Below are 15986 nucleotides of genomic sequence, written 5' to 3'. Positions count from 1 at the left end.
TCACTTTGAATCTGGGCTCAGCAGCTCCAGCCTCAGTCAAAGTCCACCCTCCACACACAGGATCAGCTCTGGTTTCCTGCGAGCCTCCTCATCATCGGGCAGGATACAGAAGTGCAGCAGTGTGAGTGCCAGTGCCACCTTCATCTCATCCATGGGGAATGTCTGCCCGATGCAGTTCCTGGGGACAGAGGTGGGGGCTCTGATTGTGCCCAGGACAACCATCTCGGCCCCACTGTACATGAAACTGTACCTAGGACCCCTGCCCCACCCAGGTTAGCCTGAGGGGCAGAAAGGGGGGATAACAGTGCCTGGAACCCCCATGCAGGCTTGCATATCCCCCAAGCCTGGCCCAGACTCCAGCCCCCAGCTCAAACCAGCAGACTGAGGGAAGGGGCTCTGAGCACTCCATGGACACCTCTTGGATCTACCCAATCCCTATTCCCCAGATCTTTGCTCATAACATCCAGAGGAGGGGAAGAAATGAGAGCTGGAACTATGGCTACCTGCAACTTGTCCCCTTTCTCTCCTGTGATGCCCAGACCCCAACACCCATTACCCATCTCCTCATGAAACACCCCGTGCCTCACCTGGGCCCTGCTGAGAAGGGAATGAAAAACAGAGGTGATCTTCCCTTGATGTTTTCAGGGTCAAAGCAGAAGGGGTCATAGACCTGGGGGTGAGACTAAGACAGGGTCGCTGAGTGGGGTCTCCCAGGTCAGCCAGCCTTGGAGGGACAGATTGCATTTTCTTGGGGGGGAGGTGACATCTGATTTCTCAGGTCAAACCCTCCAGCTCCTCTGGTGCCCCTTCAACAAACAAGAGTGGGAGAAAGGGATGAAGCACCTCAGGGTTTGGCCACACGGCTGGGTTGTGATGGGTGCCAATGATACTGATGAGGCACATAACACCTGTGGAAAAAGAAGGGGCAGTCAGGACAAGGCCCCAGAGTATGATGGGCCCCTATTTCCTCCCAGGAAGATCCTCCTCCTGATGTTGGGGGCAACTCTGGGGATGACCCAGCCTTCTGGCAGCATGATGTCTTTGGTATAGTGGGGGAAGATAACAGGAACTAAGGGATGCAAGCGCAGACTCTCCTTGATGCACATGGTCAGGAAGGGCAGCTGAGTCAGATCATCCCTAAGGAAACACACCCAGCCCTGAACAATTATCCAGGGAGCAAAAATAGAGTCCAGCCCATCTGTTGCCTAGTGAGACTTTCCCCCCCTTATAACAATATAAATTCCAGAAAAATCAATTATTTGAGAATTACAAAGGTAGAATAAAGTAAGTAAATGGGAGAATTAGAAAAGTACTGGAAAAAATTTAGCCAGGTGTTTTTAGAAGCTTTTTCAGGACAAAGCACAACATTCAAAAGCCAACTGTAAAACCTCAACAGATTTGCATAATGGCACATATTCTTTATGACAAGAGAGCAAAATCAAAATCCAAATGAGAAAAAACCAGAATAAACAGAGGAAATGATTTGCTCTTATTTAGCACAGCACTAGAGATGCTAGCAAATGCAATTAGACAAGGGAAAAAAGGAGAGAAACACAATTTGAAATGTGGAGGGAAATGCCTCCTTTAGGCAGCAAGTGATTTTATACTTAGAAAATACAAGAGAATCTACTGGAAAAGTTTTATAAAGTTTGGTAATCCAGTAAGGGGGCTTACTTCCTTTTTAATCTTTCTTCTTTTTCTGTTGCTATTTAAAATGTAAATTCCTGATGCAGTTAATTGTTCAAAGTTTGAAGACTATAACACATCACCCATACCTATGGCCAAACACCTCCACCCCATCACACCCTCCAACACACACAGGTTTCCTAGGTTATTATTTTTATGTATTTTTCCAGATCTAGTTTTTGGCATCTTAAAAAAATTATATAGCAGCATGCTATACTATACACACTGCTCTGCATCAGTGTTCATTTAATGGGATATCAATCTCTTCTTCTATATCTCCTGGAACTGTGACAAAACAGGGTTTTCCTTACGTTGGAGCTATCAAATAATTTTCCATTGGTTTCCTTAGACCTTTTGAGACTCTTTTTAAAACAATATTTAAATACTCAATTTATCTGGACATTATCTTTTCATAAGACATGAGAAGCTAGTTTAGTTGACTTTTTCCAGGCAGTTCCACAGTTCTCTGAAGAGACTGTATTAAATTTTCTTTATTTTTACTATTGATACAAGACACCATCTTTAGCATTTACTATGTTCATTGGACACAAAAGTTTTATGCATAAATTATTAGGGTTTTTTGTAGTGATTACAACCAGTTGGAAAGACAACAAAAGATGCTAATAATAATAACTTAAAATACATAGACTTACGTAACAACACAAAATCTCCATATTCCAAATGAACTTATAAATTTTCCTCAATCCAAATAAAAGATACAATACACCATTGAGACAGACATGCATAAGATCTCTAAGCAAATATTTTTAACTCCATTAAAAGACTAAAAAGGATCTGAACGGATGGATAACCATTCCACCTCTGGGATAGTATGTGTCAATATTATGAAGTAATTGTTTTCCACAAATCAATCATATATTCAAGTTAACCAATAGAATAAATTCAGTTCAAGTGAAAATCTACCTGATATTTATTAGGAACTTGATAAATGTACTCCAAAATTTTCTGGAAGAATAAAAAATCATGAGGACCCAGGTTGAACTTGTTTTAGAACTTTCCAAAGGAGTAAACAGAACTGAGGTTACCAGAGGTAGGAAAGGCAGACTAGGAGGAGGGTTAGTGGGAAATTAGTAAAGGGCAACAAAAAATGATCATTTTGTGTGATTTTGAATATACTAATTATCCTGATTTGAGCATCACAAGTATTGATATTCACCAAATTACCCCACAGATATGTATAACTGATTATGTTTCAATAAAAACTTTAAAAACTTAAAAACAAAAAGTTAAATTAAACTTTATCAAAATTGAAAACTTGCTCTTCAGAAAACACCATTAAAAATAGGAAAAGACAGCCCACAGACTGGGAGAAAATATTTGCAAATCATATATCTAATAAAGAACTTGTTTTCAGAATATATAAAGGACTCTTGCAATAATAAGAGAAACATTTCTAAATAAGAAATTAGTATTGTAAATACTGCTGCAATAAACATTGGAGTATAGGTATCCCTTCAGCATGAAGATTTTCAATACTCTGGGTATATTCCCAGCAGTGGAATAGCTGGGTCATATGGTAGATCTGTCTGTAATTGTTTGAGGAACCTCCATACCATTTTCCATAAAGCCTTCGCCATTTTGCAGTCTCACCAACAGGGCATGAGAGTTCCTTTTTCTCCACAACCTCGTCAGCACTTATCATTCTCAGACTTTTTAATGTTAGCCATCCTGACTGGAGTGAGGTGGAATGGGATTTTGATTTGCATTTTCTGTCAATGGGATTTTGATTTGCATTTTCTGGATGCTGAGTGATGTTGAGCATTTTTTCATGTGTCTGTTGGTCATTCACATATCTTCTTTTGAGAAATGCCTATTTAACTCCTTTGCCCATTTTTTAACTGGGTTATTTGGTTTTTTTTGCTGTAAAGTTGAACAGATATGAAGTAGGGGGGAAGGGGAGAGAGGAAGGGGGGAGAGAGGAATGGGTTAAAGGTCACAAAAATCAACTACAATGTATATTGAGAAGTTAAAATAAAATAAAAGAAAGAAAGAAATGATAAAAGATTTGAATACACATTTCCCTGAAGAAGATACAAAAAAGGCTAATAAGCACATGAAAAGATGTACAACATCATTTTCACTAGGTAAATCCCAATTTAAACCACAAAGATACCAATACATACCTACTAGGATGGCTATAATCAAAAGGACAGGTGTCGATGAGGATGTGAAAAAACTGGAATCCTTATACGTTTGCTGTTGGAAATGGAAAATGGTATGGCCACTTTGGAAAAGAGTTTGTCAGTTTCCTTAAAAATTGAACACAGACTTACCATATGACCCACTTGTATGTATCAAACCAAGAGAAATGAAAACTTACATCCACACAAAGACTCCTATTCAGATAGTCACAGCAGTATTATTCTTAATAGACAAAAAAGTGGAAATAACCAAAATTTCCATTGACAGGTAAATGGATAAAAATGTGGTGTATCCATATGAGATAATACTCAGCAATAAAAAGGAACAAACACTAATTCATGCTATAACATGAATGGATTAAAAAACATTATGCTAAGTGAAAGAAGCCACACACAAAAGAATACATATGTATGACTGCACTATATGAAATGTCCAGAAAAGGAAAATCTATAGAAGCAGAAAGTAGATCAGTGGTTGACTGGGGTTATAGTGAGAGTGGGTTTGACTGCAAATGAGCATGAGGAAATATTTTGGGATGTCAAAAGTATTCTAAAACTGGATTGTGGGGATGGTTCTATACATGTATAAATTTATTAAAAATCACTGAATTGTTAAAAAAAGAAATTTGAAGATTGAGAAAGATATAAACTCAATAATATAATTATACTATTGGGAAACTTACAGGAAAGTTGGTGCCATCAAACTCAGCTAATAGGAATGGATTTGCAGTCATTATTAAAATTGTGCAATGCAAATAGACTTTGATTCAGGAACTGCACTTCTGGGAATCTGTCCTGCAGAGATGCTCACATGTGTAAGCAATGGTCACTGTACATGCATGCTGACTAAGCCTTGTTTAATTTAGCAAAAGGCTGGAAACATTCCAAATATGCATCAACAGACAGGTGTTTAATAAATGATGGTACATCCAGACAATAGAATACTATACACCTACCAAAAAGGAGGAAACAGGGATATAGGGATAACTAGTCCTATCACACACCACAGGCTGGAAGGTAAATCAGGATGGAGGCTCTGGAAGGCAAATCATCAATATCTATTATAACTGGAAATGTTTACATAAGTGTCTTCAACATGCAGTAAGCCGAATAAAGTATTGAATCTGTGCAGCATGCAGAAAAAAGAGCTGTACTACACACTACTGACTGAAAAGAACATATTACAAATGTATATATATGTAAATACAAAAAAGCAAAAGGTATATGGGTTCATATATATAGATATGTACATTGATAGATAATAAATTGATGACCCTGGTGAACTCTTGGTAGAAACAAAGAGGATTAGTTTGGGTGGGAGAAATGTGAAGTATAACCCTAGTCTTATCTGTAACGTCTCATTTAGTGCAAGAACAGCTTCTTCTCATCATTGTTTTTGGAATTTTAAACTCATTTCCATATGGTATATACACATAACAGAATATTTCAGCCTTACAGAACAAAATTCGGTCATTTGCAACAACATAGATAAACTGGGAGAATATGATGCTAAATGAAGTAAGTCAGATACAGAAAGATCTTACTTATCTGTGGGATCTAAAGTCATTGAACTCAGAAGTCAGAGTAAAATAGTGATTACCAGTTGTCAGAAAAGTGGGGCAGAAATGGGGAGTTGTTAGTCAAACCATAACATTTCAGGAGGGATAAGGTTTGGGATCTATCGCACAGCATGTGACTACAGTTAACAATAATGTATTGCATTTTTTGAAATTGCTAAAAGATTATGTTTTAAATGTACTTACCAAAAAAAATAACATATGATTTTTTATGTTTGTTTATGTTAAAATACCATAAACATGTGTAATCAGTTTGTCAGTTAAAAATAAAAAAATAAACTTAAAAACATATTCATTTCCCAAAACATATAGTTAAGTACAGTTCGGCATCTATTTCATATACTCCCACTTGTACAGAAAAAGAGAGTGTGTGTTCATATATATGCGGGCATGAGGATAGCCATTATCTGGAAGGACACACAGCAAACCATTGACTGTAGTCACTACTAGGGTAAGACTTAAGAACTTAGCTCATTTTTATCATAAACTTTTGCACACTTCTCGTATGCCCCTCTACCTACCCTATGCACGAACACCTCTCTCTCTCTCTCTCTTTCTCTCTCTCTCTCTATCTATCTCTCTCTCTCTCTCTCTGCCCAGTCTGTCTTCTAGACCTAGAGCGCTGTTGTCCAACTGCACCAAAATATCTACCAATTATCATTGAGGGTCTCAGCTGAGATATTTTCCTTACCCCCAGCCTTTCTTCTCTCGCTCTCAATCCCATCCATGCCCATATGGGCTGGGAGTGTCCTGACCTGGAAGTGTTCCTTCACCAGGCTGGGAGCTCCTGGAAGTCAAATCCCTGGGCAGGGCTTTTCCCAGGTCTCTAGAGAGCAAAAAAAGGCTGGGCACAGAACTGAGGGTGGTAAGACAGTGTGAGAGTTTTCACCAAATGAAGACTGGATAGATGAGTGATGCAGCTTTTCTGGACAAGAGGTAGATGACTTTTACCCCTATGAATCCCTGAACTGCACAATAGAGTAGGAAATAGAACTCAAGAGAGGAACATACACTCAGGGAGTAAAAATATTTGGAGGGAGAAGAGGAATAAACTGGAGGGATGTTCATTTACTGAACATGTGCTAAGTGGCATCATCTGCCTTCAACATTGTCAGCAATTATCTCAGCAGCCAGATTCTTCTGTCCCAAATACCTGCAGCCTCTCCCCTGCTAGAGGTTGGGTGTCAAGTTCTGCCTCTGGGCTCTACTCCTACTTCCACTAAGCAGTGATGACGGTCCTGACAAAAACATCTTGCCTATTCCCCACCTGTTGAACAGAGCCGATGAGATGGGCTCCGAAACTGTTCCTGAGAACCTGCACTCACCATTCAATCTCTTTAGGCTTTTGGTCCTTTAAAAGCTCTCCCACCTCCTGCCGACAGTGATCCCGGTATTCCCGGTGCTTTGCGAGGTTGTACAGGGTCCAAGAGATTGCATTGGCTGTGGTGTCATGACCTGATGGGTAGCCAGGCAGGCCTGGGTCACTGGGCTACTTCAAGACCAGGGGGGGTGGACAGCGCCCTTACATTGAGACCCTCAGGGAGGATTGGGGAGGGGGGGAAATGAGAAGGATAGACAGAATAGAGTGATGAGGGTCCACCCACCAAGACCCTGGGATGGAGAGACCCCTGCTCCCACTGTAGTCTCACACTGGCACCCTCACCCTCAAACATGAAGGTGTCAGTCCCTGCTCTTACGTCCTCATCTGACAACTCCTTCCCATCTTCATTTTGGAGAGAAGACAATAACCCACAAATCACACTAGCTCTGTGGGATTCTGAGTCTAACCTGACACAATCTCTGAAGATCTATCATCTGTCTCCAAACCCAAGCCCACCCTGCACTCCTACATCTCCTTGTCACCATCACTGTGAAAGCCACTGCAACAGACTTTCTCCCTGGCTTCTGTGCCTTCTGTTTTGCTCGTGGTGGTTGAAATCAATGATATGAGAATATTTTCAGGTTTTTGTATGATGAATGTGTTGCAAGAAAAGTTACGGGCAACCTGGGTTACAGGATGGTCAAATAGCAATTTGCCTTGAAGGTTATAATTAGGTATTGCTCCAAGGGTATTTGCTCATAATCTAGGGTGCTAAATCCAGATAATCCTGTCTCCCCTGGAGGCATTTGGGTTGTAAAGCAGACATTATCAACTTTCTGGAGAGGATTTGTTTGTAATCTAAACCAAAGTGTTCTCTTTCTCTGTCTCTCTCCCCTGGAGGCAGAAGAGACCCATGTGCCATCTGTCAGCACAGATATAGACATTAACAAAGAGACATACAATGACATAGACATAAACATAGATATCCATACTAATGTGGGTATGTACATATAGATTAAAATGTGGCAGACTAATTTATTTACTTGCAAATAGTCTAAAATCTCAGGCTCTTCACACTTTCAGGCATAGCAGTCTCTGATAGCTACATTTCACAGAGTCATCTCTAAAATCTATCTCTGCCCTTTCCCTCCCTTCTACTGAGAATTTCAATGGCTCCCCAGTGCCTTCTGAATAGAGTTCAAGTTCCTTTGTCTGACATGTGACATCAAGGAACATTGTACCTCTTGAATTCAGATCCCAGAGAAGCCCAACTTGCTCAGCAGTAGTACATCCATGAAGTCCAAAGTCTTGGATTTCGCCTTGGCTTTGAGGAAGTCATCAACACCCTGATTAGGGAGGGCGCGATGCTGCTCCCAGATGATGGCATCTGTGAATTCATGTACTAGGTGGCAGGCCATGTGGAAGTGCTGCCCAGGTCAGATGAGGTAGTACAGGAGGTCCATGTGCAGGAGGGGCTGCTGGCTCCTTTTTTCCACAAGGGTGCTGAGCTCCAAGATGGCGGCATTATACACACTGGGCTTCCTGCAGGATGAGGACATAAAGGAAGGGAACAATGTAACACACCTAAGTCTGAAAAGCAACTTCCACCAGCAGCTGGGAGCAACCTCCCATCAGGAAACAGTATCCAGAAACACATGGCCCCACAGATAGACAGTGGGGTGAGCCATGAGACCCGACTCTCCAACCTCTCTTCTCCCTCCATCCCCTCTCCATGAGCTGCCTCTTTGCCCCAGGCACCCAAACCATTGCTTAGACCTCATACTTCTCTCCTTTCTCTACCTACTATCCTGTCCTTCTCCTTCTCCTTCCCAAAACTGTCCACAGTTCATACCTCATCCTCTTCCATCTGGTCCATGGCCCAGCCCCCTCCATAGCCTCCTTGTGTCCATTGTCAACTCCATCTAGCATCTACATGACAGTCAGTCCTCCTCAGAGTGCAGCTCTTACCATGCCCATCTTCTGCTCACATACCTACCGTGGCTCCCTGGAAGCATCTTGATAATGTTTATATCCCTTTGCCTGGCTTTTCAACATCCTTAAGGTCTAGAGTGTGTCTATATCTACACCTCATTTCCACTGTCTGGTGCCCATGCTGTGCTCATCCTAGACTTCTTGCCTTTACTCAAACCTTTGTATCTACCTGGAAGGACCACTGTTTCCTTCTCCCCTTCCCTTTCCTCAGAGCACAGCTATCACACACCTCCCCCAGGAAGGCTCTTCTCATTGCCCTGGTCAGTTGTCCCTCCCCAGCCCACTCCCTTGGGTTTGTGACTCAAGTTCCCAGGCCCAGAGCAAAGAATCACTCTTGACAATTGCTGTCAAAGCTGAAGATGCATTTCTGTAGACTGTCCAAAGCCATGAGGCTCACGTGTTCAAACATGTCCAGACGGGTGATGCCCTTCGAGGCAAGGCACTGCCACTTAGACTGGTCAGAGGAGGTAACAGAGCTAGAGCCCAGCACTGGCTCCCTTGAGCCTTTCCGCATCCCCAGATTACCTGGTGTAGCCTATTGCACCTTCATGAGTAATGCATTGCGCTACAACATTAAGACAGCTACAATGTTGCTAGGAAATAGGAATTTTTCAGTTCCATTATAATCTTATGGATCACCGTTGTATTTGAGGTCCATTGTTGACTAAAACATCATTATGCAGCACATGATGTATTTCTATGCACGTATAGGTAGTCTTACACGGGCGCTGAGCATCCTTGCTGGATATGCCAAGATCACAAGGCCCTGAAATTCCTAATCCAGGCCATTTCTCAGAGTTGTGTTTGGAGAGGACAACATGGAGGGATAAGTTAGTGTCTCCCCCTAGACAAATATCAGCTTGCTTCTGCTTGCTGTAAATGCAGATTCTCTAAGTTTCATATTCATCCCTTCAAATGCAACCTACCATATGAGCAGGCATCGACCAAAGCCCACCTGTTTCATCCCCATGAAATGTGTGTGGCTTGGAGAAAGAATGCAAACCAAAAAGAAGCACATGCTGTTTGCTGGGCCCTCAGTAATAAACTGCCCTTTGTTTCTGACCCAGTAGTCTCATGTCTTCTGGCCAAATTCATGAAAGAGTAACAAGCTAGCTTATGACCTTGCAAATAAGAAAAAATCTTAGGCACTTTACAAATCCCTTACCTTCCATTCTTCACTTCTCCCTGTATCCATGCACTTGGCAATGTGTTTTTTCGGAAACTTCCATTAAGAGATGGTGCTGTTTTACCCTGTCTCCCAAGATGGAACCTGTTTTATTTCCCCCTTGACCCCATCCCCCACTTTGATTGTGTGCTGGACTTCTGGCTTTCTTTGGCCAATACAATGCGGTGAGAACGATGAGATAATAACTTTAATAGAACTAAACCTCCAGAAGCACTGCAGCCTTCCCTCACTCCCTGGGACCCTGTCTCTGCTATGTGACCAAGCCCGGATGCCTTCTGGAAAAAGACAATCATAGGGAGGAAAGTCCAGTGGTCTCAGCTGATGCCATCCCAGATCAGCCTGAAGATGGCCAAGCCCCAAACATGTGAGAGACCTGAGCCAGGATCAGCAAAGCTGCCTACCTGACCCACAGCTGATCATACACCATGAGTGACCCCATCCACATCCAGAAGAACCAGCCACTGACCCCATGGACATGTTAACGATCACAAACCCTTATAGTTTTAAATGAATGAGTTCTGAAGTGCTTTGCTACTCAGCAATAACTACTACACAACCTTCATCATTATCATCACAGTGTTACCCAACACCAAGGCTTCTGTGAGGAAACCCTAGAAACTAATGACTTCTGAGAGCTACTATGTACCGGGAACATGACAATTACATCCTCTTGATCAACCTGCATCGTGAGGAACATTATCTCTATTGAACAGCTGGGCACACAAGGCTCAGAGAAGAAGCTCAATGACCCAAGAGCCACCCAGCAGAGCTAAAATTCCAGACTGATCTATCTGAAGCCCCTCCTCCTTCCCAAGGCTCCAGCTGGGACCCTGGGTTCATGTGACTCACGTGCATGATGTTCACGCTGTGGTTGAAAATCTTCATGTAGGACCTCAGAATGTTGAAGTGGAATGTGGGTGTGAGCAGTCAGCGGTGGCAGCTCTACTTGTCACCAGCACTCAGCAATAGCCCATCCCCAAGTGGGGCAGTTGTGGGCAGTGGGCAAAGGCATCACCTTCCCCTTGTCCCCCAAGTTTGACTCCAACCAACCCATTGACCTGCAATTACTCACACAGCCAGGGTCTCTGGAAGCTGTACAAAGTTGTATCCTTGGGTGCGATGGAGCTGACAGGAAGGAGGACAATAAGGGGCCATGGAGAGGGGGAGGGGAGGGACTTTGGGTCTTGGGTGGTGTTGGGTTGGGTCTGCACTCCCTCCTCCAAGCTCAGCATAGCAGGTAGCGGGCCGAGGGCAGAGCAAGCAGGGAGGAGAGAGCATAAAAAGGGGGTGAGACAAGACTGCAGCAGCAGAGCAGAGCAAAGGCACACCCTGACATGGTATGACACGCCCCAGCACACATCAGCATGGCTCCTACCCAGACCATCATGTTCTACAACACTTGAGCACAGCGCAGCACGATGCAAAATGCATTTACAGGGGCCAAGGACACCCCATGTGCCCCAGCACTCTGTTGAATCTCCTGACATAGATCTGGGACATCTGACATGGCCCCAATATGTGTTAACGTGTCCTGACATTGTTACAACAGACAACAAGCCCTGAGATGACAATATGCTCTGATGTGAACCCAAGGTGGTCTGACATGACATCAGTGTGCCTGACAGATCGGTCCCAGACAGGATTTAAATATAATCCCATTAATGTCCCAAACGTGGTGCAGCTATGATCCGAATGTACACTAAGACCTGCCTCAGACAAAACTCAAATAAAGTCTGTGACATTTCACAAAGGGACCCTGGATCTCAGAACTCAAACAAGCTGTAAACATGGCCCAGACGTGACAAGCAGAAGAAAAAGACAATCTCAGATAGCATTTCACACAGGAACCAGACAGACCACAATACACTGCAAATGCCCTTGGCCGCAGCTGAGCTCTACACATGACCATCTCCATATGATCCCAGGCGTAAACATATACTAGCCATAACCAGGTATTACATATTCTAGGTGTAAAGAGATATAACATACACGATATGTAACCAGGACCCAGGTGTAAAAGTAAAAGTGACAACACGTGGCCATAGAGCCGATGTCACACAGGCATGCCCCAAACATGAGCAGACATGAGCAGAGGTCAGACAGGTGGAAAACCAGGGAAGGCAGAGGCTGTGGCATCTCCACCACAGCTTCCTGTCTGCACTCAGGTCGCCCGACCAGCTGGATGCAGCACAGAGACTTCAGCAGTTGGCAAACTGTGGCCAGTGTAGTGTCTGCCTGGAGTGAAGGGAACAGACTTGATGTAGGTGGGGTCAAAGATGCAGATGAACACGTGCCAGGGCACCACCCCCCATCAGCACACATCCCCAAAGGTCCTCACCAGTCCCTGTGTGAATCTACACAAGAACAAAGAGGACCCAATTCATCTGCTTCTAGGCTGCCAGAGAGAAGGACCTTCAGGGCAGAGACCCAGATCCAAGCCCTGGGATTTCCGTCCAGCAGTTCTGCACCCTGCCTGAGCCAAGCATCCTCCTGGGATCCCTCCCCACATCCTCTATACATAACTATCCAGGTCACTCAGTTACAGGGACAGAAATGATTTTTCCCTATTTAGACCCCAAACACCATGTTCACCTGGGGTCTCTTCCTTCCCATTTTCCGGATAAAGAGACTGAGGCTCTCAACAATGAGGTCACATGCCCACAGTCTCCCAGATATGAAGTGTAATGCCTGAGACCCAAGCCCAGGTCTGTCTGGATCCAGGGCCTGAGTTCTTAGCCATTAAACAGCTTTTTGCCCCCATGCCTGCCAAGAGTGGGCAATCAGAGTCACCATGGCTGAATGAGGAATTGATCCTGGACAATAAAAGTAAATCATGGGCTCTTTATGCAAACTCTGGTGGAAAGGTGAGTTTCCCATAAAAACTGGTTTTTGGGACTTTTATTGACAACAGGAGGAAAGAGTGACACATGAAAGGTGAAACCGAGAGAGGAATACTGGTTCCTGATGGCACTGAGACCTAGATGCAGCCATGCCTGAAAGCCACCCTCTCTGGACTTCACAGTCAACAGATTCCCTTTCTCTGTTTAGACCACACAAGATTAAGGTTCCACCACTCACAACTGAAAGAGTCCCTGACAGCCAGGGAGAGCCAGGGACCTGCTGAGTCACCGACCAGGTAAGGGAAGGAGCCACGGTCCCTTGGGAGGCTGCTCCTTCCCTTGCTCTGCTTGGTCTGTCCAAGGATGAGAAGGGCCAGGGAAGGGAGCCAGGCTTGGGTGGGGTCTTCTATTGGAGATTCTTGGGGCCTGGAAGAAGAGTGCAATGATCGTATGATGGACAAGTCACAAGATGGAGTGGAAAAGACTGACCCACCAGAGCTGGTTGTTATGGAAACAGCAGCCCAGATCCTCCGCCATATACAAGCTCTCCTCATTGCTCTAGGCCTGGGGATGGACAAGGTTGACACCAGGCCTGGAAGAGGGCCTCGGATGCTTTCAATGCTCTGGTATCACCTTGCCCTTTGTTTTAAATATTTCTACTCGTACTTTCAAGACCCAGTTCTAGCAACTCCTCCTCCAGGAAGCCTTCCATCATGCCCCATCACAAACCTTAGTCTCTACTGGACTGTCACAGCCCATCTCCCTCTGGCTTATTCCTGACCAGAGGAATGAAGTTGAGGATGTCTGTCCAGATCCATCTCCTCAATACTGGGGCTTCTTTCAGGATAGGGCCTTGGATTGAGGTGTCTGGGATCTTCAGTGGTGTCTAGAACACCAGGGCTGTAGTGGGTGGAGTTGGTCCTGCGGGGGCTGCGCAGAAGCTTGGGGATAAGGGGTCTGGAAGCTCTCGGATGTGCCGTGGCACCCACTGCCACAAGCTCCATCCTGTCTATTTGAGGCATTGATGAGAATCCAGATAAACTCAGGACAGCATAGAGTGATGATTGGGAAGAAGGGACCAATCCATAACTGAAAACCTTGGGGGTAGGTGGCCGCCAGCTGAGTCATGTCCCTCATGTCCTGCTCCGTGGGGGTGACCTGCAACCAAGACAGGGTGGTCACCTCCTGTGATGGTTCGTTGTAGGTGTCAATTTGACTGGGCTAAGAGATGCCCAGATATCTGGGGAAACACTATTTCTGGCTGTGTCTGTGAGAGTGTTTCAACAGAGATTAGCATTTGAATCCGTAGACTGGGTAAGGAAGATCCACCCTCCCCAGTGGAGTTGGGCATCACCCAATCCCTTGAGGGACCACACAGAACAAAAAGGGAGAGGAAGGGTAAATTTGCTCTCTCTCTGGAGCTGAGACATCCATCTTCTCCTGTCCTAGGACAGCAGAATGCCAGGCTCTGGAGCATCCAGACTTTGGGACTTACACCAGCAGTCCCCAGATTCAAAGCCCTGTGGACTCAAAATAAATTAAACCACTGTTCTCTGGTTCTCAGCTTGCAGATGGAATACCATGGGACTTCTCGGCCTCCATTATCACTTGAGCTAATTGCCATAATAAATTTCTTCTTTTGTCTCTCTCATATGTGTGTGTGTATACATATGTGTGTGTGTGTGGATATATCATATATATTATATGAAGGTACTTCAAAACTTCCTGGAAAGATTCATATTATGTTTAAAAATTATTTTTCCATGAACTTTTTGCAATACCCTCATATATATATGTAGCTCCTATTGATATGTGTACACACACACACCCTGTTGGTTCTGTTTCTCTGGAGAAAACTGTTTAACACACCTCTCCAGAAGGAGCCATAGCGGGTCCCCCTCTGTGGCCTGCAGAATAGGCACAGCCTCTGCAGGGAACATGTGTCTGGATTCTGCGTGGATGCAGGAGATCTCCATTTCCTCCTGCTCCTTCCTTCTCGGGGTCATATCCAAGTGCCAAGCTGCATCCCAGAGCAAATAAGGAAGATGTGCTGTCTGCCCACAGAGAGGTCCACCTTGGTTCGAGAGAATGGATTTTCTCATGTTCAAGTAGTTCCAGTCTCAGGGCAACTACACAGGGGGATTATGGGCAGCAGTGTGGCCTCAGGACTTGTCCCTGAGGCTGGTGCCCACATCCAGTCATGTCCTGGCTGGTCCACTTCACTTCCAGTTCCTCGTGCAGAAAAGGTCTACACACCAGAGACCTTCCAGCTTTGGGAGACCTCAGGGAGCAGAGGTGAACTCTGACTGTCCATCAGGACATGGCTGCTACCTATGGGCACCTTCTGCCTGCCAGGTTTTGTGCATAGGGCATCTCGTGCACACTCTCACTGATCCTGTGCACACACCCATCAGTCGTGCCTTTTTCAGATGAGAGCATGTCTAACTCAGAGGTCAGGGTGTGGAAGGGGAGGGCATCTAGAAAGGTCACTGAAAGGGGAGTTGAGTGGCCACCTTTTATCAGCTTGTGTAACACGGTCCATGGTACAGCTTAGAGGGGAAGACAAAGGGAAAAGGAAGGTACCCAAAAAAGGAGGAAGGTGAGGCACATGGTCACACCTCTCTTCTGGTCCTCATGTCCCTGCTGTCCTGGACCCCAGACCACCATCTGATTCCCAGACCTCTGAGATCCATTCCAAGCTACTCAGAGAGTCTGTCCATCCTGACACTTCAGATCTGTCCTGCTGCCACACTGACCAGGCCCAGGTGACCCAAGAACCACTTCAGTTTTGGGGGCTGTGGGTAACATCGCAGGTGGCAACAGCTGTCATAGAAGGTGTAGGTCCAGGACAGGATGCAGGCCAGGAGCAAAGAGGTCCCAAGCAGCAGGAGAAGCAACCACGGGGAGGCTGACACTGGCCCCAGGCCCAGCCAGCACAGGGCCAGCTGCAGCATCCTGCAGGCAGATGGGACAGAGGTGAGGTCCTGAGGCCAAGGAAGGGCTAAGGGAACTCCAGGGACAGTGGAGAGGGGCAGGGAAGGTGGGTGCTGGGGGCATGGCAGGAAGGGCTCAGATACGGGAAAACAAGGGCTGAGAACAGGGGCGGAGACCCAGAGAGATTCAGGGGAGGAGGCAGAGTGAGCTGGGAGAGGAGGATACAGAGAGAGGGGCAGGGAGAGCCTGATTAGATTTCAGAAAAGTCCAGCCTGAATCACTGGGAGG

General features: G+C 45.2%; 1 pseudogene; it reads right to left on the bottom strand.

Annotated features, from left to right (window-relative positions):
* Positions 1–15718, bottom strand: LOC134387471 (cytochrome P450 4F2-like; annotated as a pseudogene).
* Positions 15719–15986: the final 268 nt, after the last annotated feature.

This window comes from Cynocephalus volans, chromosome 10 (genome assembly GCF_027409185.1).
Source record: "Cynocephalus volans isolate mCynVol1 chromosome 10, mCynVol1.pri, whole genome shotgun sequence".
Classification (NCBI taxonomy): Eukaryota; Metazoa; Chordata; class Mammalia; order Dermoptera; family Cynocephalidae; genus Cynocephalus; species Cynocephalus volans.
The sequence above is the reverse complement of the archived record's forward strand: the minus strand, read 5'-3'. Positions and strand labels throughout refer to the sequence as shown.